At 35.9% G+C, this 26207-nt stretch overlaps 1 protein-coding gene across 17 annotated transcripts in view; it reads right to left on the bottom strand.

Annotated features, from left to right (window-relative positions):
- LOC143250935 (NACHT and WD repeat domain-containing protein 2-like) overlaps nucleotides 1-26207 on the bottom strand; it is a 97672-nt gene that overhangs the window by 60088 nt on the left and 11377 nt on the right. For 3 of the 17 annotated variants that reach the window (XM_076502160.1, XM_076502157.1, XM_076502145.1), the window contains exon 1: nucleotides 15-122. The exons of 1 other annotated variant lie outside the window; for it this stretch is intronic. The gene's annotated coding sequence lies outside the window, so the exon portion shown is untranslated. Of the gene's footprint in view, nucleotides 1-14; nucleotides 123-12307; nucleotides 12400-14364; nucleotides 14420-14538; nucleotides 14793-16707; nucleotides 16832-26207 lie in introns of those variants that run through there. 13 more of the 17 variants (XM_076502162.1, XM_076502148.1, XM_076502158.1 and 10 more) reach the window with 10 other exon arrangements.

Raw genomic sequence — 26207 nt, 5'->3', positions numbered from 1 at the left:
ATACATTTTTATACCGTGAAATTCAAAGGCGGTAAAACGACAAACTGTCCGCTTTAATAATACTAAATCTACCGCGACGATTCTAAGTAGACACCGCGTCTTGCCTCCTCATGTTCCGCAGGATTCACAGTTGCGCATGCGTGAAAACATCCACGGTAGTTCATCATCGATTCCTCTTGGCGATAAGACAACTATTTTTCATGCCTAAGTTGTTATTGGCTGTTTAATTATTCAGTATAGAACTAAAAACTTTCTTTTTAGTTTATCTTAATACGTAAACAAATTAATGATTATTTTAGTGGGTGTTATTCGCTAAATAATACTAAGTCTAAAATAAATAAACTTTTAAACGTAGTAATTGAACATTTTAACATAATTAATTAATAACCGGTTTTTACTGACATTAGATGTTAAGCCTTTATGAAGTACAAAGACAAGTGCACGACATACTAATACTAACATTTCGGAGACTTAAAATAACTTTAGAATAAGCAAACAAACGCAGACATGTACAGTACACGTATGGTTCCTCTGGTCGGTCGACAGTAAGTTTACAGATTTACAACTCTAAAATCGGAGTTCGATCCTTCAGAGTAGACTCTGAATACTCTAAATAAATGGAGGAAAACTGTTCCTCAAACAACCTATTCTAAGATATTAACGATTTCACAATTACTAAATCTGAAATCCGTTTTAAAGCAACATATATAGGAAATAATTTTCATTATTTCATTATTGGTTTAAGAACCCAACACAGGAAAACCAACAAAAGAAACAAATCCCTAATCGCCATAAAGTTATAATATTTTAAACAATTTACAAAAAAGAAAAAGACGAGATAGTTCACAACAGCATTTAATGATAAACTTGAAAACAGACCATAGTACACATACTTAAATTAAGACAAAGCTCGAACGTTGTGATATCACTGAACACTGCAGTGTTTAGTATCTAGGAATGGACCGCCAAATATGGCTAATGCATATTATGTACCGCTCCCCACAGTCTAAAATCTCTCTCACAACAATGTAACAGATTTTCGTAAACAGTTAGATTTTCGATGTTTTAAAAAGCTATTAAGACTTTCAGTTTAGCCACACACACATACACACATTCACAAATCGCCAAAGTAAACAAACCCAAGGCTGGATTAAGGGTTTTATTGGCCTTAGGCTTTTCAACTTATAAAGGCCCCTTCGAGACAGAACCTCTACATGCAATACATTTATAGTCATAGCTTGAGGCCTTCTCATTAGTGTGGGACCCCGAGATTCAGCCCGCTAAGCCCATGCCTTAAGCTGGGGTTGAAAAAAACTGGTGAGTAGGACTGTCAAATATTCTACTGACTATTACAATTCTGGTATCAGAAGGGTTAGTTTACCAATGTTTAAAGTTGCTGTGATGATTTACACACTAAAATGTTCCATTTTAATTTGTAAAGTGTAGAAGCGGTATAACATTTCACTAACTTCAAGACATGATGTCTTCATCAAGACAATCAATCACATCAGGCTAAAACTGTTCCCTTCATAGCGACGGCCATTCATCATAAATTATGAATTATTATTATTATTGTTTTGCTTTTTTATAGAAGAGGGAAAACAAATAAAAGAGTTTGAATAAAAAAGGATGATGTTAGAATAGCAATGCCAAAAATTACAGAAACAAGTTAGGGATAAACAAACAAAATTATAAAAAGAAAATCCCTACATAAGTAGCCACTGAGTCAATGTTACAAGCTTATGGCAATTAGCCATTGTAAGACTTTATAACATAATTCATTTCAATTGCTTTTACTCAATCCTAATTTCACGAAAAGGAAAGAAATTCAACACTTAGTTTTAGATAAAAGTTTTCTTAGAATAATATGGCTACTTATATTGTTTTTTATTTATGGTTTTGTGTATTCGTGCTGGCAGTTACATGTTTTTACTTTCTTAGCCAAAAGATTGTTTTACCTACTAAACATAAAGGCTATTGTTGTGATAACTGATTTCAATGTTATTTTATACATTAAAAGCAAAATAATTACTTCACTTGGGTAAAACAAAAATTGTGAAATGTCTAAAATATTTCTAAAAATAATTCGTCACTTATCGTTAAATTATGAACAAAAACATAGACTGTGTCAGTCTTTCAATTTTCGGTTGTGATTATTTTGGAATAACTCTGGATTATAACCTATAATTCTATTCCTACTTCCTAAATTCATGTTGTTTTTGATATCCATTTGATGCCTTAAAAATTTCTATATACAAATGAGTTGGTGCAGCAGAACTAAAAGTAAGCCTAAATATTAGCTTCCAAACATGCCTTAGTATACATAATATGTATTACATATGACGAGAATGAAACATTATTCTCTTATAGACATTTATTTTAACTTTATTGGCTAATCGTCTTCAGTTTATCAAAACCAAATGCGGAACAGTACAATCCTTGTATGGACAAGTATAACAAATACAGAAACAGGTCTGTTAATGTTTCTAGTGTTTTTAAAAGGATGGTATACACAATATTGTACATAAAAAAGTTGTTGTTAAGCTATCTGTACTATGGCCGCCATATATATCTACAGCCCCGTTTTTGTGGGTTTTTTTTTGGGGAGGGGAGTCGTGTTTTGAACCTTCACACTTACCGCTGAGCCACTGGAAGAGGGAAAAACAAATCTCCTGAATAAGGAAACAGACCCCATGAATCAAAATGGATCAGAACAATGGTTCTCATGCTTTTCTGGACTATGATCCATTTGTAAGCATAGATGGTCAGACGAAACGAAATACTTGCTACATGAATTAAATAAACTGTTATAAATTCCCATCCTGTTTTTGCGGCCGTTTCATACATTACACCACTAACTCAAGATTGGATAGCAACCCTTGGAAAACGCAGGTCTAGAAGATGTGGCTGAGTGCACAATACATTTCGGCCCGGCATGACCAAGCGTGTTAAGGCGTGCGACTAGTAATCTGAGGGTCGCGGATTCGCATCCCCATCGTGTCAAACATGCTCGCCCTTTCAACCGTGGGGGCATTGTAATATTACGGTCAATCGCACTATTCGTCGGCAAAAGAGTAGCCCAAGAGTTGGCGGTGGGTGGTGACGACTAGCTGCCTTCCCTCTAGTCTTACACTGCTAAATTAGGGACAGCTAGCACATATAGCCCTCGAGTAGCTTTGTTCGAAATTCAAAAACAAACATCACGTTTGAACATCTATTGAAATTACCAGAGAAGGTAGCAATGTATTACTGTTGAAAGATAAGTGTTCATTAGGCTAAATTTCCTGTGTTTATTAGTGGCGGGCGATTCTGTGTTTGGATAGATAACAAACTGAATGTTACAGTTTGGGTTGTGGATTGGTTACGGTGTAGGAAAGCATCACTAGGAGTGAATGTATGTCTTATTGTACTCCCAGAGGATGAATTTACTACTCAGGGATACACTGACTTGATGTTGGACACAGCTGCACAATTCTTCGCAGGTGTTTTCATACTGATGCATTGATAATGCGTGGAATAAATGGAAATAAAAAAACTACATCGGAGATGGTTTTGTGAATAAAAAGTTATTACTTAAATCATACAGATTGCCTCTTGAACCTTCTTTGTAGGATACTGTTATTGTGTTGAGGTTTTTACCAACAAGTAAATTTGATGGACTGAGTGTAGTCTAATGGTTAACGAATCAGACTGTAAGTCTAAAAGTTCACGTATCGTTGCTGCTACATCGCGTTTTACACTTTAGAAGTTGTGGGTGCGTTATAAACGTGATTATTTGATTCTTTTTGAATTTCGCGCAAACCTACACGAGGACTATTTGCGCTAGCCTTCCATAATTTAGCAGTATAAGTCTAGAGGGAAGGCAGATAGTCATCACCACCCACTGCCGCTTCTTGAGCTACTCTACTCTTTTACTAACGAATAGTGAGATTGACCTAAACACTATAACGCCCCCAAGGCTGAAAGGCGAGCATGTTATGGTGTGACGGAAAACGTTACTGGTTCATGTTGTTGGCAGAAGCTGCAGAATACACACGGAGCTGATGGAGAATCAGATTCACGTCAAATTAAGTATCAGGTGCAATTGAACCAATACTATGTATTGCCATCCACAAAATGCACCATCTGGAAATCGAATTACAATACTGGTGTAAATTAAAGATATTTGGTTCGTTTGTCGCTTTTTGGTTATTTTAACGCAAAGCCACACAATGAATTATCTGTGCTCTGTCCACTACAGGGAATCGAACTCTGGATTTTAGCGTTGTTAGATTGTCGTGCTAATCTCTAACCTCCCTATTTTACCTAGTTTATTTCCGATAAATATTTTATAAAATGTTTTAGAAATATCTAAGTAAAAAAAAAAGTACACTAATTTTGTTGTTAATTGGTTGTTTGTTTGTTCGAAGTCAAGCACAAAGCAACACAATGAGCTATATGTGCTCTGCCAGCTACAAGTATCGAAACCCGGATTCTAGAGTTGTAAGTTCGCACATATGCCGCTGAGCCACTAGGGGGTTGTATTGTTAATAAGAACTTCTGAGTGAAAGTAGATTATATTATAATATGTCAACCATATCATATCTACTATATTCAATGCCGACGAACCACTCCGCCCAATACCAAGGCTCTTCAGGCTAGGAAGGATACGATATATATATATATAAACACACACACGTTAGAGAGAGGGTAGAGTTATGTTCTGTTCACTTTCGTGCGCTAGTCCTCAAGTAATTTGGAAGTGAAAGACTACAGGGAATACAGCTAGTCAACACCACCCACTGATATATCTTGAACTACTCTTTTCCAAGAAATAAATAGGATTGTCAGTCACATATAATTCATTCACATCTAAAAGGGCGAACATGTTCAGCTAAAAGTTTCGATCCCGCGACCATCAAATTGCCTCCTAACCGCTACGCTAAATCAAGCCTATGGTAGTGATTCAGACGTCATTTATACTAAAAAAACAACAACAACAAACACCACCAGACAACAACTGTTAAGGAATGAAATGGATTAAGTTGGTGAAGTGTAATTTTTCATGAAATTTACTTATGTCACAACATGTCAGAGTTAAGGTACGGATCACTTAATACTGTGTTATTTATTTTAACATCATATTTTTATTAATTATTATTATTTCTTAAATTAACTTGTTTATTATTGAGAAACACGAGTCAACCAGCGTTCTATATAATCTTCTCTGGTTCCTCTGACCTCATCTTATTGTGACGAACGTTGAAAAATTGCTTGTTGTTTCAGAGCAGTATAATATAACATACATAGTTATTGGCTTTCGTGACTGATCCGGAGTTTTTGTTAGTTCGACTACCTGTATCAGCTGACGGCATTAGACACGTCATAATTGCAGGTTAATACATAAAAGTGAACGTGCTCTGGTAATAACGAATAGTTCAGTGTATTTATCTGCTGTTCGTATTTTAAAGCATCTAGTTCTGTATACTGGACTATTTCATTATGTGTAGATATTGATTGCTAGACCTGCGGTTTGGTTTAACGTTACTGAGTAGTGGGTACAGGGATGTATATATTTTATTATTGTACATTAAGAATTTTGATTTAATGTATTTTCGTTTCACTATAAACCACTCTACAATCTTCGAACACACTGACGTAGCGTCATTAATCTAATTTCGCCAGTTATATCGTATTTCAAAAATATGTTTAATAACAAGTGGCAATGACTTTTTTATTACACATATATATGATGGTTAAAAGGTAAATGTTTGATGTGGGTATTCCATGGTTACATCTGTTGTTTGTAATTTGACTTTATTTACGTAGTTTGTCGATAAAAACAAAGTTATAGGGAACTACAAATTAAAACCAAAGAAAGATCTTACAAACAATAACAGTGATACATTTTTTATTGCTAAATACTTGAATTATACGCCTGTGAAACAGTTTACTTTTCATGACAAGCCTTGCAAGCAGTGTAGCTCAGTGAGTGCTTGCTTTTCGCTAAGTTTCATGTACAACAGTTTACTTTTCATGACAAGCAGTGTAGCTCAGTGAGTGCCTGCTTTTCGCTAAGTTTCATGTACAACAGTTTACTTGTCATGACAAGCAGTGTAGCTCAGTGAGTGCTTGCTTTTCGCTAAGTTTCATGTACAACAGTTTACTTGTCATGACAAGCAGTGTAGCTCAGTGAGTGCTTGCTTTTCGCTAAGTTTCATGTGCAACAGTTTACTTTTCATGACAAGCAGTGTAGCTCAGTGAGTGCTTGCTTTTCGCTAAGTTTCATGTACAACAAATATTTCTGCCAATTACTTCACAGCAATTTTTTTATTTGTTAATACTTTAAACGTCTTTCTACTCCGTGGTTTCGAATCCTCGTCACACCAAATATGCTCACACTTTCAGCCGAGAAAGCGTTATAAGGTTACGTTCAATCCCAATAATCGTTGGTAAAATAGTAGCCCAAGAGTTGGCGGTGGGTGGTGATGACTAGCTGCTTTCCCTTTAGTCTTACACTGCAAAATTAGGGACAGCTAGCGCAGATAGATCTCGTGTAGCTTTACGCGAAATTAAAACCAAAACCAAATCTCTACGTAAAATATTTTCTCAACCCAAACAAGCCGTTTTTACATATATATTTTTCAAAACCAAATCTTCCTACTCCTGTTTATCATGCAGATTTTCGTAAATGTAATCGTAAATATGACTTTGTAACATGACTTCCTTTGAGAGGTAATAGACTTATTCTTTCGTCCCAGTTTCGAAGCATGAGCTAATCCAACTTTCCTCGATAAAGAGTGCCTCAGCCCTGTTAACTTCTGTGGGTGACAGACTCAATAGGACTACTGTCTACCTAACCTTTGACGTCAGATTGACGCAGATGCTCCATCAGGAAGCACGTGACTGCCTCGAGATCAACGGAAACCCACCAAGAATCCCATAGCCCTCTTTTTTTGCGTTAGAAGATCCTAGTTCTTCAGTTATGTTGGCAATAAGCACTGCCAGTTAATAAATAGTGGGCATATACTGCCATAGCAGAATGTAACCATCACACTTTCTTGCTGTATACTGATTCGTATAAGGACTGTTAGGGCCAAATAGTATTAACATGAGAAGGTTACATCGAAGTTAACAAAAAATGCCTGAAGTGGCAAGATGCTTCAGGTATCCACAATCTTCTTATCGAAGTATATATTGTCGTATGTAATATAACTAAAGTCCAAAACTCTAACTGTCGCGGCTAAAAATGTGCCTAAGCGGACTCGAACCTAGTTAAAAAAATTGTTTTGTTTTATGAGGCTGGGCAGTTCTTCAAATCTCAATTTCTTCGGCTGCTCAATGACAGGTTAGGTTAAGAAATCAAAGCAGAGAGCAATGAACAACAACGATCCATGTTTTCTTTCTTGTTTTGGATAATTCTCCAAATAAACTTTAAACGAGCCATGTAAAAGTACTAATCATACAAATCAAAGTGGCAAGAGAGAAAAAACTGAAAATTTAATACTGTTACTGATCGGGACGAACAAATAAGGCTAAAAACTTGGGACGTTCTCACTTTTGCTGAAACGTTTAGTAGCCTTAACCATTGCTTACTTTTGTTATAAGTTATGCATTTGTTTAAGTGTTATATAATGTAGATGTTAGCTAGAGGGTGTGGAACGTTAAAATCGGAAAGTTGAATAACGTAGGCCTAAACATTTCTTAAAATTTTAATGTCAGAGTTTCTAGTAAATTCGAAGACAGGTTCTGAGCACGAGGTTCGGTGAAGCATCAAAACCAGAGCTGTTTTGAGCGTTTCTTCTAATCAGTAAAATGAATCAGTCTGTGTATGTTTCTGTTTTACTAGTGAAGTTGTAGAAATATCTTCATCTTTACGTTAGTGTAGTTAGCGTTATTCGTAAACCTGTCTAAGAAATTATAAACTTATAAAATTAATTAATTTTTCATTTACATGGATCGACTTTGAATTATTTTCAACAGATAGTATAAAAGAACTAACCAAAGGAAAAAAAATATTACGACATACTCACTCGCACATTAATTTCTTTTTTCCACTTATTACAAAATTTATTTTTTTATTCCATTCTAATATATCATGTGCAATGGAAATGTTTGTTTTAGCACTCATTATGATTGAAGACATGACTTAAAAACACGTCAAAATGTTTCTTTTATACATTCTTTTTAATTCGTTTATTACGCAGTTCAAAATAGACGTGGGTAAAATGGTATTCAAGTTCCATCTTTTGTTTACTTAAGTCACCACCCAGAAGGGTTTTCGTTCAACATCGGAACTCATTAGCTTGGGTTGGCAATGGGAGAGAAAGGTTTATTTGAAGCACTATTTATATATTCAGTTTCAAAATGTTAAAATTACGGTTTGAACGCCCAAAGTTGGAGAAGTATTGGAAATCATTGTAGGTCTAATATTTCAATAAACGTATTTTTATATTCAGCTTAGATTGTTCACTATTTTTCAAATCATATTCATGATGACAAGAAATCCACTTCAAATAATAAAAATGTATCTCAGAACGGCTGGTATTGGTATTACCACTTTTATTGATCATAAAATTGCTTACCAGTAAAAGTGTTAATACCCATACCAACCGTTCTGAGATACATTTTCAAATCACTGTTGTGATAAAATAGTACTTCAAACAACCTACCTTTTAATTACGTCCAAAACAGGTTATTGTCATGAAAGGTGTTGCGCCATATTTACTCTAAAAATACTACTAAATATTCCAACTTTTATTTTTTTAATTGGAACTCAAAATCAGACTTGTTAAAAAGACGTTTTATTTGAAAAGGTATCGTCAATGAGAAGGGTATTAGAGGCTGGGTGTAAACAACGCCCCTTTTGAAGTTCAAGTGCATTCTGATGGTTACAAAAAATTAAATACAGTACTTAAAAATCTGATGAAAGTATCGTAACATTTTATATTCGCAACCTTATTCGTTTCTTCAGCTATATATGACGCTATGAACCACATAAATTATAACTGACTCACGACTTATTTAGGCGTACATGTGTTATTGATTTTTCAGAAACGCCTGGAAAATCCTGGCGACACTGTGATCAGATTAATAAAATACGTCTTGAATAAATATAAAAATAAACATATTAGTTTGTTGTAACTTAAAAACAACAAGCCGAAACAAAAATAAATTAAATAAAAGACGTTCCACTAATTGAAAAGATTATAAAATGTACCCTAGGTTTTGGAGGTGACTAGGAAGTAGGACCCACATTTCGGTGGGGATACACTGTTTATTAGTCTTAACCTCTATTCGCCAGTCTCACACAAGAAATAAAAGTGTAGCAATAGCTATAGAAATAAAAACTAGGAGAGCGAAATGTGGGTGCTCAAGCCCACAACGTCCCACATATATATCACCCTTCACTGCCTGCAGACTATTGTGGGACGGTGACTGCTCTCCCAAGTAAAGAAGAAGTAATAAACTGAAATAAGAAAAAGAAAATAAAGAAATAAGATACTAGCATTCCAGTCCCCAGTTACCTTCCCACAACTGTCTGCAGGCAGTGAAGGGTGATATAAATGTTCCCGTTGTGGGCTTAAGTATCCATACACATCTCGCTCTTCTAATTTCTATTTCTGTATTTATTGTTACTCCTTTATTTTATTTCTTTATGTAAGACTGGCGAATGGAGGTTAAGACTAATAAACAGAGTATTCCCACCGCAATGTGGGTCCTACTTTCGTAGTCACCTCCAAAACCTAGGGTATCTTATATAATCCCACAATATAGCTTGTACCCTGGAATTTTTTCAATTAGTGCAGCGTTTTTGGTTTAATTTGTTTTTGTTTTGGCTTGTTTTTTAAGTTATAACAAACCACACTGAGGGCTGGAATGCTAACTTCAAGAGGTAAGTTTTCATCTTACTTACCTCCAAATGGCAGTATCTTATTTCCTTATTTTTATTACAGTTAATTTTCCTTCTTTACTTTGGAAAGCAGTCACCTTCCCACAACTGTCTGTAGGTAGTGAAGGGTGATAAAAATGTGGGACGTTGCGCGCTTGAACACCCTCATCTCGCTCTCCTAATTTCTATTTCTATATCTATTGCTACACTTTTATTTCTTATGTGAGACTGGCGAATGAAGGTTAAGATTGACAGACGATGTATCCCCACCGGAATGTGGGTCCTACTTCCTTATTTACCTCCCTAACCTAGGGTACATTTTATAATCCCACGTTATAGTTTGTACCCTGGGAACTTTTCAATTAGTGCAGCGTTTTTTATTTAATTTATTTTTGTTTCGGATTTTGTTTTAAAGTTATAACAAACTAACATAATTAGTCAGATGTTCGGATTTGCTATTTTTAACGCAATCCTTCCTTGTGATTTTGCTTACATAACTTCGTTAAAATGTATTCATTTTCACTAAAAATAAACATATACATTTACAAGATTTCCAATAATATATTAAAAACGTTTTCTCATTTTATAGACTCCTCTTGTTTGTTTGTTCTTTTAATTTCGCGCAAAGCTATCTGCGCTAGCCGTCCCTAATTTAACAGTGTAAGACTAGAGGGAAGGCAACTAGTCATCACCACCCACCGCCAACTCTTGGGCTACTCTTTTACCAACGAATAGTGGGATTGACCCTCACATTATAATGCCCCACGGCTGAAAGGGCGAGCATGTTTGGTGCAACCGGAATGCGAACTGGCGACCCTTAGATTACGAGTCGCACGCCTTAACCCACCTGGCCATGCCGGGCCGAGACTCCTCTTACGTGGAATATCATTGCTTTCATATTCTTCACTAGTGGTTCAGCGGTTAGTTTACAGGCTTAAAACACTAAAATCCGGGGTTAAATTCTCAGTGGTAAACAGATTTCATATAGCCTACTGTGTAGCTTCGGTCTTAAACGCTAAAAGAAAGCGTCACTGTGATAAAACTTTAGATTAGTCTTAATTTACAACTTTTATAATACATTTGACCTAACATAACACAGCTTACAATATTAAAAATACTACGTGCGTGAGTGTAAATACAATGTACAATGTTAAACAATGTCATATCATCAAAAATAATATGGCGAGTAATTACCATTTTCGTAGGCCCTAAAATCATTCAACTGAAACGTAACAAAGAATACTTTTTTTAAGATTATTTGAAGATCGGAATATAATTGCAAGTCATCCTAAAACGAATCAAGTTGCTTGATTCGTGATAAATAGGTTCACCCGAGTTACTTAACATAGAGAGTCAACACTTTTAAAACGTGGCTAAGTGGTTCGGTCCCTTCAGTGAACAAAGTGCAAACTGGATATCGTGTACTTGCGCACTGAAAGAAACAAATCTATTTAAAAGTTAGTTTATTAAAGAATTACAATTACAAGTTTGATTTTTATATCTCCACAGAAAGACACGCTATTTTCATATCGTTTCTTATTCTTTCAAATGTTTTTCATTAGAATGTCTTTCCTTCCTTCCTCGGAAGATTTACTTGAAACTTGTTGGTAAGGTTATACTTTGGTCCAATACGCTCAGAAACTTTCATTCTTTTTATTTTGTCCTTATTAAAGATTTTATGGGGTCAAAGGTTATATTTTGGACTCCTGTAAGTCATATTTACAGTAAATAAGAAGAAAATTATCACAAATTGTTATTTTCGTGCGTCCAATATTTAAAAAAAAAAAAGTTGGATTTGCTCATTTTGAATACTTATTTGGGACCATATTGTAAATAGTTTACAGGTCCTACAGGTTCCAAATGTTGACAAGCAAAAATAGTAAATTTGCCAGTTTGTAATAATTATAGCAGGGGGGGGGTCAATATGTCGTAAAAACTTAATTATAGGTTTTTTCACAATTACTAGATTATATTTTAGTGAATTTACTTAGGATTTGGCACAAAGCCTTTTCTTTTATACGTCCCATACATATACATACAAAAATGTGGGGGAGGGGCTGGGGGGCCCGTACGGCCAAGCGTGTTAAGGCGTTTGACTCGTAATCCGAGGATCACGGGTTCGAATCACCGTCGCACCAAACATGCTCGCCCTTTCAGCCGTGGGGGCGTTATGATGTGACGGTAAATCCTACTATTCATTGGTAAAAGAGTAGCCCAAGAGTTGGCGGCGGTGGGTGGTGATGACTAGCTGCCTTCCCTCTAGTCTTACACTGCTAAATTATGGACGGCTAGCGCAGATAGCCCTCGAGTAGCTTTGCACGAAATTCAAAATAAACAAATAAATAAACAAAAGTGTAGGATATACTTATTTTTAGTTATTTTAGGGTGGTTAAATGTTTTTGGGTTTCTCCAATTACTTAGCCTTATTTCGATTACCTTACTTGGAATTTAGTACAAAGATACTCTGCCCTTCAGTGGTACAGCGGAATGTCTACTGATTCACACAGCTATAAACCGGGTTTCGATACCTGTGGTGGACAGAGCAAAAAAACAATGTCATTAAAGAAAAGGTAAATGTATCGAAAAAACAAAAGAAAGACAATTTTATAAATAAACGCCATCTATTAATTTGTTTGGTTTGTTTTGTTTTAAATTTCGCGCAAAGCTACACGAAGGCCATCTGTGCTGGCCATCCTTAATTTAGCAGTGTAAGACTAGATGGAAGGCAGCTGGTCATCACCACCTACCGCCAACTCTTGGGCTACTCTTTTACCAACGAATAGTGGGATTAACCGTAACATTATAACGCCCTCACGGCTGAAAGGACGAGCATGTTTAGTATGACGGGGATTCAAACCGTGACCCTCAGATTATAAGTCGAGCGCCTTAACCACCTAGCCATGCCGGACCTGTTAATCTGTATTAACTTGAAAAGTGCTGCGAATGTTCACAAAAGTATATGAAATCCCGCGTAAAATTGTAATTACAGTACTGATAGGAAAATGTATTAGAATGGCCTTAAATTAAAAGTGTGAAGTCACGGGGCGAACAAATAATCCAATTTTCTAAACAGTCGTTTACAACTTAGCAGCTTATTACTGTGAAGTAAGGTAAGCTTCTCTTTAATTTGCTCTTAAAATTTTAAATAATTCCGTTATAAAAGTTTCATGTAGGGTTAGGTGAATTACTTAAATTATTTGTGTAGAAGAATAGGTCCACGGATTTTAAATAGATCCCCCTACTTTGTAGTGCTAGGTAAGCCCCCAGAGGTGTATATACTTAACATAATTACATATAAAATTAGCATAACAATATCTTTAAAAAATTATCGTAGATCTAGTGACTTGAGCAAAGGTGATAACAACAGTAGAACATTACAAGTAACAAAAATGATCGGTACTTTACTTTCCACATTATTAATAGATTTTAAAGTATAGTATGAAATTTATCAACACATCTAATTTAATAACCGATTTTCTATTCACGTTACTTAAAACGAAAGTGCAGTGAAAACATTTATTCTGACTTCACGGACTCAGCACACTAAAGATAATTTTTTAGTTCTTTCAGTTCACATAACTAGGGTTGAACCTCTTTTAGGCAGCTTTTTATAGTTCGAGTTTTATTCCTAGTCAACATTTTTACGGTACAAACATATAGCCTCAACAACAAACATTTCTATATGAAACTCAGTTGGACTTGATTATTAAAATAACATCTTAGAACTTTGTTCATTGTTTGAATAACTATTCTAAACATTTTATGCTAAAAAAACTCGTATTTTCCAAAATACAGGAATTTCCGTAATGCATCATATTTGAAGTTGTTGTTTTTTTTTCACCAAATTAATACTGAATCCAAATTTAACTACAAGCAGCCATGCATGTCTCGGTTTTGGCAGCAAGCCGAAGGCAACCAACGTGCGTCATTTTGATAATTACTAAAATGTCCCCATCTGAGCCAAACTGCACAGAAAAATGAAAAGAAAAAAAAAAGTCACCCAAGTGACAGATTCTTAAAATGTATATCGGTTTTTCTGTGTTATCACTTAACTTGTCTTTCAAAACTTTTTCTGACCGTAATCAGAGTAAAACAATATAATGTACTAGAATTATAAAAATATAAGACAATAATATTCATATTTTATTTTTACGTAAATAACTGAGAGAAATACTAGGGTTCTCACACCGCCACAAATTGTATGAACGATACTACTATGGCAACATATTTGATACACCTTCAACAGTTCGATATGCAACACATAGGCTAAACATCCATGTCAGAAACCCCGAGATTCAGGCTTAGCTATCCCTAACTCGAAACTACTGACAGTGGGAGGGTAAACTCATTAGGTTACTCTAAACCTAAAGTGGATCGACTCTCGAGGTTGCAACGCCTCCATGCTAAAAGTGTATAGTGGCATACTGTAACATGAACTTCTGACTTTTCGATCCCAAGCTCGATGTGCAACTATTAACCCACGCCAGGCTCACCTGTGGTAACAATTATTTCGCTACCTCAAACCTAAAGACTATTGTAACAAGCCGGTCTTTTAAGTAAAGCGAGAAAGATGAGCGAATGCGCTTTTGGTTCTCGAGCTACATTTAAAGCACAAAACAACGTATTAATAAATAGACGTTCCGCATAAAAGGAATGAAAACACTTACGTCTTCAAACCCTCCAAATGCTTGAATGGCCGCACTATCCCGCTGATCTCAGGAATTCACAGAAACAGTAACTTGACAAAAACGGTTTACACTTAATTGATCTAAGCCTACATAACCGTATCTTATATCATTTCTACGTATCTCATTTCTTTCGTTTTTGAAGTCCGAACTCTATTAGGGAAATCCTACAATACAAGATACTCACATACGAGTGTTATGTTGAGCTTTGCCATTTACGTTCCCTTTGTTGTGTTGCGTTTTGATTTTCTACCCACTTCTTTTAAGTGGTGATTGACGTCATCATTTTTTTTTATTGTTTCTGAAATCACATCTATAGCATGTTTCGAACTCTCTCTATATATATATATTATAATATTACAGTGTGCAAGCAATAGACTGGTTTCACTAAAATAACAAAACAACAAAAAATGATTATAATTTCCATTTCACCTTTATTTCAAACCTGTCGTGCCAAACTCTGTGGCAATCATTTAGAAGCAGCTTTGTGAGCATGTGAAATTATTTAATGATATTGCTACATGCATTGGCGAAGTTATATTTAGAGAAATACAGGTACTCACCTTCAGCAAGACTTAGGCTCATAGTGTATGAAGTATCAACTTTTCTACAAGTTAGCAGTAAATCTTCATGTACTATTCAAATTGAAATGCCAAAAAATATATTTAAAAGAATGACAACAAAACTCAGTTTCGTTTTCCAAAAAATTCCAAAGTGGAATTCTAAAACAGAGAACCACTAATAAACTTCGGTGAATACCGATAGAATTTCACTTCTGGTAACTTTTACTGTTCAACTTCTTTTTATTTGTTTCTTTAGTGGCGCATAATTATAAATTAAACAATGACTAAAACACACTGGTAGCATCATTTGCAGATTTCAAAGATTCTCTCAAAATTTTCCAATTTTTATTTTGTTTGTTTGTTTGTAACTAAGCACAAAGATGCACAATGGGCTATCTGTGCTCTGCCCACCACGGATATCGAAACTCGGTTTCTAATGTTGCAAGTCCTTAGACATACTGCTGTTCCGCTAAGGGGCACCAATTTATGTAAGATTTTTTTTCTCAAAACATTTTATTCAACTATTTGAAAATACACGTTTACTTTATGTGTTCTTGATAATTCCACTCTACCAAATTGTTCTTCTGCACAAAGAGCGAAAAGATGATTTTTAAAAGATTTTTGTTATCATTATGTAAAGTAAATATAGTAAAAAAACTTAAAAATTGAGATTGGATTTAAGGATAAGAAAGTGTCTCTGTACCTTCTTTAGCCCACAAATCTGACAATTTTTAAAAATAAAATTTAAAAGAGTAGGTCTAAAATATATAGAATACAAAATACGAAACGAACCTCTTAAGAAAACTCTTCAATCAAGGTTGTATTTAAGTATAAGAGAGCATCTCTATACCTTCTTTAACCCACAAACCTGACATTTTTTTAAATAAAATTTAAGAGTAGGTCGAAAATACATAGAACATAAAATACGAAACGGACCTCTACGAGAACTCTTCAGTCTTTCATTGTTTTACTGGTACTTAAATATATTTTTTTTACGAGACATTTATTTCTAGACAGTGTAAAAACAGCTCAAAATAATTCTAAAACTAAATGATCACTTAAGGTATGTATTAGTCAATAGGGGCGTTTTTAACAATCATCTTCCCACCAAACATGCTCGTCCTTTTAGCTATGAAGGCGTTATACAGTCAATGCCACTATCTGTTGGTTAAGAGTAGCCCAAGAGGTAAGCGGTGGTGGTGATGACTATCTGCCTTCCCTCTAGTCTTTCGCCGATAACTCAAGGGCGACTAGCGCAGATAGCCGTGATCTATCATAGCTTTGCGCTAAATTAAAAAACAACAACAACAAACAATTAACAACTAGATTCCCATACTGACTTTTCAAAGAGAATGGACGTGTATCTGCCCTGTCTAAAAAGTATTGGCTCATTCGTTTCAAAAAGCCCTAATTCGGGCCTAACATTCATTGAATAAGTCTACCTACAATAGCCGATTAGGGTTAGGCCTACAATTACATCACCCAGCGCCGTCTACATATAATTGTGATTACTTTCTCTCACTGGTCTCTTGTCAACACCTTAAAACAACAGAGGAAACACTAGGCCTCAACAATGTGCAACACTTACGTTTGGTCGTTGGGGGTGCCACTACACTCAAAAGATGAAAGAGAAGTCTGCGGTAACGGAGTCTTTGAGTGACTTAAAGAATCCATCGACCGACCTCTTCCTACTTAAGTGAGTCCAGTGTGGGTGGCACTAATGTTACGAACATGGCTATTAGTTTAAACCTAGATAATCTAATTAGTTATGCTAAATTACAGCTAGATAAATTAACAAAAAAAATATCAAGGCATTTTATGGAAAGCCAAAGCTCTATCGAATGTGTTCTAAGTAATGAAGAATCGATCATAGCAAGTGTAAAATCAAATGAAAGCATGTTGTACATAAACATTAAACAACGGGATGAAGAAAGATTCATCACTGTGCATAAGAAAACAAAGGGCAACACACACAACACAAACTAAACAGGAACTACGAAACATGCCATTATAATTGAAGAGATACCTGGCCATACAAAGAACCACAAGTAGCTACAGAAATAAAGAAATACAAACCATGAGCAAATATAACGACCATCAAACGTTTAGGGACCGAAGTCAAAGTCTTAAACGTTTTACTAACTGAATGGTCGAAAGATGTATTTAATCCTGGAAAAATTAAAATACACATACCGGATGTGAAACCTAATACAACAACTTTTATAATCAGGGGAATACACTATTCCATTAACACTGATGACATTAAAGATGATCTCACTAGAAACAACTCTATACACCAAAATCGAAATAATAATTTCAAGTAGGGCACAAGAACTCAAACATTATCAAAGTTTACACGGACGACATTAAGGTAATGACAACCAATGGTATCAGACTCTGAGGTGAAAAAACAAAAATATCAGCCGTGGTTATTACACAATGCTTCAACTACCAACGGTACCATTATGAAGCGATAGTATGGAAGTCCTTTCCACGTTGTGTTGGATGTGAAGGTAACCACTTGGTTTGATTTGTTTGGAATTAAGCACAAAACTACACAATGGGCTACCTATGCTCTGCCCACCACAAGTGTTGAAACCCGGTTTCTAGCGGTGTGAGTCCACAGACATGCCGCTGTGCCACTGGAGGGGAAGAGGTAACCACTTCATGAGTAACTACACAAAGGAAAATAATACGTTTTTTTTGCTTTAAACCAACACCATAAGGCGGGCTATAAAGGCTGAATAAATAAAAAATAAGTAAAACACGAATTTTCAACGTAAGTAATAACACGACACAACAAACCACGCTAAAAACACAGCATAAAAACAACTTAGAAAAACACCACTTCCTGTACCAGTAATGCAAAAAACAATCACAAGAACATACGATAATGTAGTTAAACAACAACCATAACAGAAACCTAAAAACAATACAGAACAAGTTAATACACAACGAAAACAAATAACAATAAATAAAACTTAAAGTGCCAAGAACACAAAGGTACAATATCCCAAATAATCAGCAGATAATAGCCCAATAATGGAGCCTATTAAAAACATTTTTAAAAATTTCATTGCACAGTACCAAATCCAGGAAACAAACAAGACTGTATCACTCTCATTATAAACATAACAAAAATACACATTACACCAATAATATCATGTATAGTACAAAAATTCATGGGCATACTTTAACATAAACATTCACAATTCAACATGTTAAAATCAAATGTGGTCTTCCTTGCAAGAAGCGCGAGATCTAAGACCTCATGTTGTTGTGAGCCCTGAAACTGTGTATTATACACAAAACTTACTCAAAATTTCGGGATATAGCACCTTAAATGTGGATAGAGTAAATAAAAAATGACCCTAATAAAAGACATAGCATTATTGTATAGGTTTACTGTTTCTATTACTTAAATAGATATTTAAAATAGTAACGAAAAATAATACCAAAAGACGGTATTGCAGCAAATAATAATATAATAACAATAGCTGGTTACTTCCTGCTCTCCAACCAAAATACGGGATACCCAATTTCTGTATATATTGGGTTGAGGAATAATTCGTGAGCGTTTTTTCAAGTTAAAAAAATATATTTATAAATGAAACGCTTTCGCAAAATATTTCATGTCATTTGGTAGATAAATTTTTGCTCTAATAGATGGTGTGTTTGATTTTCATATGTCTTTAATTTTTGCTTTCATTTTCAGCTCATTAAATGGAATGTCAAGTGGACAAAATCGAGCATTTTCGACACCATCTGCTTTTCGCATTTAATCGAGGTGTTAACGCCGCCGAAGCTGCTCGTGAGATCTGTTCTGTGTATGGCAAAGGAGCAATGCCTGAAAGTACCGCCCGCCGTTGGTTTTCGCGCTTTAAAAAATGGGAATTTTGATCTGAAGGACGGGTCACACACTGGTCACACACACGGGTCACACACTGTGTTTGATGAAGAGCCTCTTCACGAAAATCCACGACTAGAGAATTAGCGGAGCAGATGGATTGTGATCAACAAACTGTGGTGAACCACCTTCATTCAATGGGCAAGGCTCAGAAACTCGGCGCTTGGGTGCCACACTGTTTGAGCGAAAAGAATAGAAATCAGCGCATCACAATTGCCGCCAATTTGCTTGCTCGTCATCGCTCAACACATGGTCACAAAGAGCGCTTTCTTTACCGCATCGTCACTGGCCATGAAAAATGGTGCCTGTACATCAATATGAAGCAGCTTAAAGAATGGCTCAGCCACGACAAATAAAGCGACTCCTCGAGCAAAACAAGACCTCCATCCTCGAAAGACTATGTTGTGTGTATTGTGGGACTGGGAAGGCATAATCCATCACGAACTGCTTGGGCGCAACCAAACAGTTAATGCGGAGCTCTACGTTAAACAACTGCTCCGACTTAACGAAGCAATTCAGCAAAAAAGACCAAATCGACAAAACAGTGTTCTTCTGCAGCACGACAACGCTCGTCCTCACATCGCCAATATGACCAAAGCAGCGATTCAAGAACTTAAATGGGAAGTGTTGCCTCACCGCCCATATTTGCCAGACTTGGCGCCATCAGATTTTCATCTCTTTCGAATACATTGCGCGGCGTATCGTTCAATAATGACGTGGAATTGAGCGCTTGGTTGGATGAATTCTTTGAGTCAAGACCGAAAGACTTTTATCGCCGAGGCATTGAGAAACTTATTGAACGATGGGAGGAAGTTATCAACAACAACGGAGATTTTATTGTTGACTAATTTCTTGTTTTGTTGTTTTTTTGTTTGTTTTGGAATTTCGCACAAAGCTACTCGAGGGCTATCTGTGCTAGCCGTCCGTAATTTAGCAGTGTAAGACTAGAGGGAAGGTAGCTAGTCATCACCACACACCGCCAACTCTTGGGCTACTCTTTTACCAACGAAAAGTGGGATTGACCGTCACATGATAACGCCCCCACGGCTGGGAGGACGAGCATGTTTGGCGCGACTCGGGCGCGAACCGGCGACCCTCAGATTACGAAGCGCACGCCTTAACGCGCTAGGCCATGCCAGGCCCTTCTAATTTCTTGCAATTTCGTTTAAAACAATGCATACTATATACCTAGGTATTACATGAAATAAAGTATCATAATAAATGTTTTGAGTGTAATGTGTTCATGCATTGAAGTATTGTATAGTCTTGCATGTAATGCTTGAATGAAATTATTTAAAAACGCTCACGAATTATTCCTCAACCTAATATTAACAGAATATAATAAACAATCAATAATAATAGTAAACATAAAAATTTTGGCTATAATAAAACAACATCAAATGGAATAAGGCTCTTAAACTTTTTAAACGATTCTGGCTGTGTGTTGTTATACAATAACACTCCTACCAGAATCAGTTACTGATACCACACAAGAGATATACTGGATAATGGATATATGTATTAATACAATAGAACTAGCAAACAAATGTTCACATTTTTATGTTGGAAATGATGTAGACAGTGATCACCTACCAATAACCTGCGACTTCGACGTTGTACATCACTATAATCAGTCAATAATAAAACGTACATTTGATTACCGGAAAGCTGATTGGTCTAAATATCAAAATGAATTAGTCACATTACTATCAAATTTAACAACTGAAATTGTACAAGAATCATCAGATATTGAAGCATACCGTCAGACAGAGTCTGAGTGTCTGATAAATGCCGCTGAAAAACAAAACAACAACTATACTAAGCAACAATCATACAGTTATTACACAAAATGAAAGCCACATGTAAATTAATAAATATGATTGACAGAAGGTCATTCAGAAGACAGCACGTGAATGTAGGAGATCCAAATATTAAAAAAAATAACTTTATAAGAAATGAAATTATACAATTAAAACAAGATAGATGAGACAGTTACTGTTCTTAGCTAGTTGAACACACTGGCTCTAAGAAATTTTGGACACATTTAAAAAGATTCACAATCAGTCAAAAACCTAACATGTATCCTACTTCACAGTACGATAACAAGACACAAATAAACAGACGTTTTTAAAGACCAATTAAACAAAACTTTTAAAACGCATCAAGAACCAGATATGAATAACAATTTCTACAAGAAAATAAATAAATACGACACGGAAATCAAAACTTACATACACCAACATGTCCGGCCACTACAACAATCCTACAATAAAATAATCAAAACTTACATACACCAACATGTCCGGCCACTACAACAATAATACAATAATCGCAATCCAGCACAAAAAATCACAAACGTAATAACTAAGCCTAAAGTTATTCTGTCTATAAAGCAAAACACCAGGATAAGATCAAATACAAACAATACTGTTAAAAAGAACTCAGTGAATATTTGACTACTTAACAGTTTTATTTATTTTTTTCCTAAATTCGGGATACAACCCTGTCTATTGGAAGCTAGCAAATATATTTATGTTCTTGAAGGAAGGAAACCAGCGAATAAGCCGGAAAATTACTGACTGATCAGTTTAACTAGTTGTCTAGGCAAAATTTTAGAACGAATAATCAGCAATAGGATGTTAAACTTTCCAGAAATCACATCCAACTTACATGAACTTCAAAATTCGACACACAACCGATCATACTGAAACCATAATAGGTAGTTTTAAACAAAAGAAATGCACTATGTCTTGTATTTGACGCTGTATGGCATAAAGGCTTAAGAGCCAAATTAAAAGAAATTGAGTTACCGACAGGAGTTGTTCGCTGGTTGTTCAACTTTCTTGACAACAGAAAATGTACAGTGAATGTTAAGGGCACCCATTAGGAGTACTTTACTCCAGGGGCAGGTGTTCTTCAGGGAGGGGTAGTTAGCCCTACACCGTACATCATGTCTGTAAATGACATGTCATTAAACGATATTAACCGAATTTCAGTTTCATAATTTTCTGAGTATGTGACCGTCTGAAAGAACTCTTTATTTGTTATTAAGCACAAAATAACATAATGAGCGACCTACGCTCTATCCACCGCAGTTATAAAAACACAAATTTTATCGTTGTAAGCTGTATTACTGTTTGTTTTTTGAGTTTCGTGCAAAGCTACGAGGACTATCTGCGCTAGCCATCCCTAATTTAGTAATGTAAGACTAGAGGGAAGGCAGCTAGTCATCACCATCCACCGCCAACTCTTGGGCTACTCGTTTACCAAAGAATAGTGGGATTGATCGTAACATTATAATTCCCCCACGGCTTAAAGGGCGAGCATGTTTGGTGCGACCGGCATTCGAACCCGCGACCCTCAGATTCCGAATTGAATGCCTTAACCCACCTTACAGCTAAGCTACCGAGGAGTTAGCGTTTGAATTTAAGCGTGTAGTTTTGTTCGTACATCAATCACTCTTTTTATCAGTAGATTATCAAAGCTTTAAAAATATGTGTTATAATATTTATTTAGGTTTATATATTGAGTAAGGCTATTCGTGGTTCGTGTCCCGCTGCAACAAAACGCGCCTTACACTTCAGGGCTGTGGATGCATGATGAGAATGAATCCAGCTTGCTTTCCTATTTCACATTCTGTGCACGCTAACTATAGGCCACGATCAGTTCCCAAGAATGAACAAATTAACTCTGTTCGCAACGAAAAAAGGTTTTGAATGAAGTAATATAATTCTAATTATTAAATACTATATTCTATGGTTATTTTAAAAAATAAGATTTAATTTTCATCTTATTTGTAGCCAATGATTTCATCTTGTCGTGAGCCAAACTGATGTATATTTTAACACAGAGACAATGCTTAACGAAGTAATACTTCTTATTTATAATACAATCAGGTGTTTGGACTATTTGCGTTCGCGTAGGATTATAATGATATTGAGAGCATGGCTTTTTTTATTTCAGTCGGATATTAATTAAAGCTATTTATTTATTTATTTTAGTTATATCTTGCGAATAAAGATATTTTATTGCGTTTGTAAAACACCAGCATTAGAATATTACATTAGGCCTATACAAACTAACCTTTGCTAAGTTCATGGTAGAGATATAACAATGTTTAAAACATCCATTTGCCTTTCCAGATTCACACTGGTACCAATAACATAAAACTCTAAGACGAATGTCCTCCAGAATGTCAAACAATTGCAGCTATTTCGTAATAACTCTGAATACACACACACAAAATTAAATTAACTAAAACTACATAAAGCGCTATCTGTGCTCTGCCCACCACGGGTATCAAAACCCGGTTCCTAGCGTTGTAAGCCCGCAGAAATTCCGCTGTGCCAGTGGGTGGGTTTGCTTGCTTTAAGAATTATCCATGAATGTTCCAGCCAAACGACGTTCAGCCTCTAATAGTGATTTGAAATATTTATGTGTTTTGTCACGTCCGGCATGGCCAGGTGGTTAAGGAACTCGACTTGTAATCTGAGGGTCGCGGGTTCGAATCCCCGTCGCACCAAACATGCTCGCCCTTTTAGCCGTGGGTAAATTATAATGTTACGGTCAATCCCACTATTCATTGGTAAAAGAGTAGCCCAAGAGTTGGCGGTGGATGGTGATGACTAGCTGCCTTCCCTCTAGTCTTACATTGCTAAATTAGTGACGGCTAACGCAGATAGCCCTCGTGTAGCTTTGCGAGAAATTCAAAACAAACAAGCATACAATTTATAACAAGCACCCTGGGTTTTCCACCTTATGGTTTTGTAGACTGTGATACAAAACACGTAGTTTTCAAATATTCCGACGACAAAGTTTTCATAACTCAGACAATGAACAAATCTTTAAGCAGATTGATATTCGAATAATTATTTAAAACCTTATTAACGTTTTTCACAAGCGTGAGCATCCTATAAAAGGTAACACGTCTTATACTATCATTTAAGTGGCCGTTAATGTTCAGGTATGGTACGATATTATCATTCTTTATATGTAGTTGAAACACTAGATAAATTACATCTGAAGTACAGGGCATATGCAGAGGTATAAAGATAGAAAATTCTGCTTTTCCCTTTTTTAGGTAATAAAAGTTGGTTTCTTTGATAGGCCTAGGTTCACAAGAGACGCTAAAACAACAATTTTAATTGCTTTATTTTCAATTTCGCGCAAAGATACACGAGGGCTCTCTGCACTAGCTGTCCCTAATTTAGCAATGTAAGGCTAGGGGAAAGGCAACTAGTCATCACCACCCACCGCCAACTCTTGGGCTACTCGTTTAACAACGAACAGTGGGATTGACCGTTACATTTTAACGCCATCACGGCTGAAAAAGCGAGCATGTTTGGTGTGACAGGGATCCGAACCCGCGACCCTAAGATTACGAGTCGAACAATTTTAATTACCAGCCAAGTTCTCTCAAACGTAGATCTAGTATATTGTCGCAAACATAAATTCGAAATTTCGAAAACTGAAATAAGTAACTGACAGTGTGTGTGTGTTTTCTTATAACAAAGCAACATCGGGCTATCTGCTGAGTCCACCGTGAGGAATCGAGCCCCTGATTTTAATGTTGTAAATCCGCCCTAGACTTACCGCTGTACTAGCGTGGGGCAACAGTACCAAACCAACTGTCTGACGAAACTCGCTAACATTTCAATAATTGATACTTTAGTGTAACACTAACAAATTGACTTTTTATCAACTTTAACGTATCTCGCGTTTTTATAATGCTCAAACTGTTTCTTAAACTTTCAAGTTCTCGTCATTTTATAACACCATTGACAACTACTTAACGATGTTCGTCGTCCTAACATTTTAGCGTTCAATTCCAAGATTGAAAAACTGAAACCTAAGGAGCATAGATTTTGTTTGTTTGTTTGTTTTTGAATTTCGCGTAAAGCTACTCGAGGGTTATCTGTACTAGATGTCCCTAATTTAGCAATGTAAGACAAGAAGGAAGGCAGATAGTCATCACCACTCACCGCCAACTCTTGGGCTACTCTTTTACCAACGAATAGTAGGATTGACCGTCGCATTGTAACGCCCCCGCGGTTGAATGGGCGAGCATGTTGGGTGCGACGGAGATTCGAACCCACGACCCTCAGATTACGAGTCGAACGCTTTAATACACCTGGCCAAGGAGCAAAGAATTAAAAAGAAAACATCATAGCAAGTATTGTTGGTTTACTATTAAACAAAATACTTATGTAGCTGAGAAATAACTCAAAATACCACTAACATATACAATAACGTTTGTTTGTTTTGGAATTTCGCACAAAGCTACTCGAGGGCTATCTGTGCTAGCCGTCCCTAATTTAGCAGTGTAAGACTAGAGGGAAGGCAGCTAGTCATCACCACCCACCGCCAACTCTTGGGCTACTCTTTTACCAACGAATAGTGGGATTGACCGTCAGATTATAACACCCCCACGGCTGAAAGGGCGAGCATGTTTGGCGCGACTCGGGCGTATACAATAACGATTGAAGATAATTCGGTATAATAAAATGAGTAGAATCAATACTGTAAGTCAATAAACTGAAAAGCTAAAATCGATAAAGATTAGATTGTATTCATTCGTCAGTTGTATGCTCTCATTGTTCTGCTATGGAATAAAAGAATGAGGGTTTTTATTTTGATAGTTTCTAGTGACCATCGACTTTCCTTCCATTTACTGAGATAACATAAAGACAGCAAAAACTGTTGCGCTTACAGCATCATTACTGTAAAACTCCAAAAGTGGAAAAAAGTATTTATGCTATGAAACTAACATCTTGCATTTGTTTTTAGTACTGTAGCTGAACACTTCCCTAAAAACAACTGGAAAAAAATGTAGAGCACCCACGAGGTGATGGTAAGGTGGCAAAAAAGTAGAATGAATTTAAAGGGTGTATCTGTTTTCCAACCTCGTAAATTGTCGTTTTGAGATAGGTAAGTTCAAAATGTAAACAATTATAACTCAGTTTTTTGATCTATGGCAACCTAATCTCAAATCATAGTTTGTTTTCGAATGAACAAAATATTGTGTTACGGCAATAAATATCGCTGCTAAGTCTTGACTGCATTCAAATACAATCACACATCTCGTGAAAGCTCATTTTAGGCTTTAATACGATTTTATGTTTTGCTAAATAGCACCAAATTTTACACAACACTGAAGTGAGATATGTGAAAATGTTATATGT

This window comes from Tachypleus tridentatus, chromosome 5 (assembly GCF_004210375.1).
Source record: "Tachypleus tridentatus isolate NWPU-2018 chromosome 5, ASM421037v1, whole genome shotgun sequence".
Taxonomy (NCBI): Eukaryota; Metazoa; Arthropoda; class Merostomata; order Xiphosura; family Limulidae; genus Tachypleus; species Tachypleus tridentatus.
The sequence above is the reverse complement of the archived record's forward strand: the minus strand, read 5'-3'. Positions and strand labels throughout refer to the sequence as shown.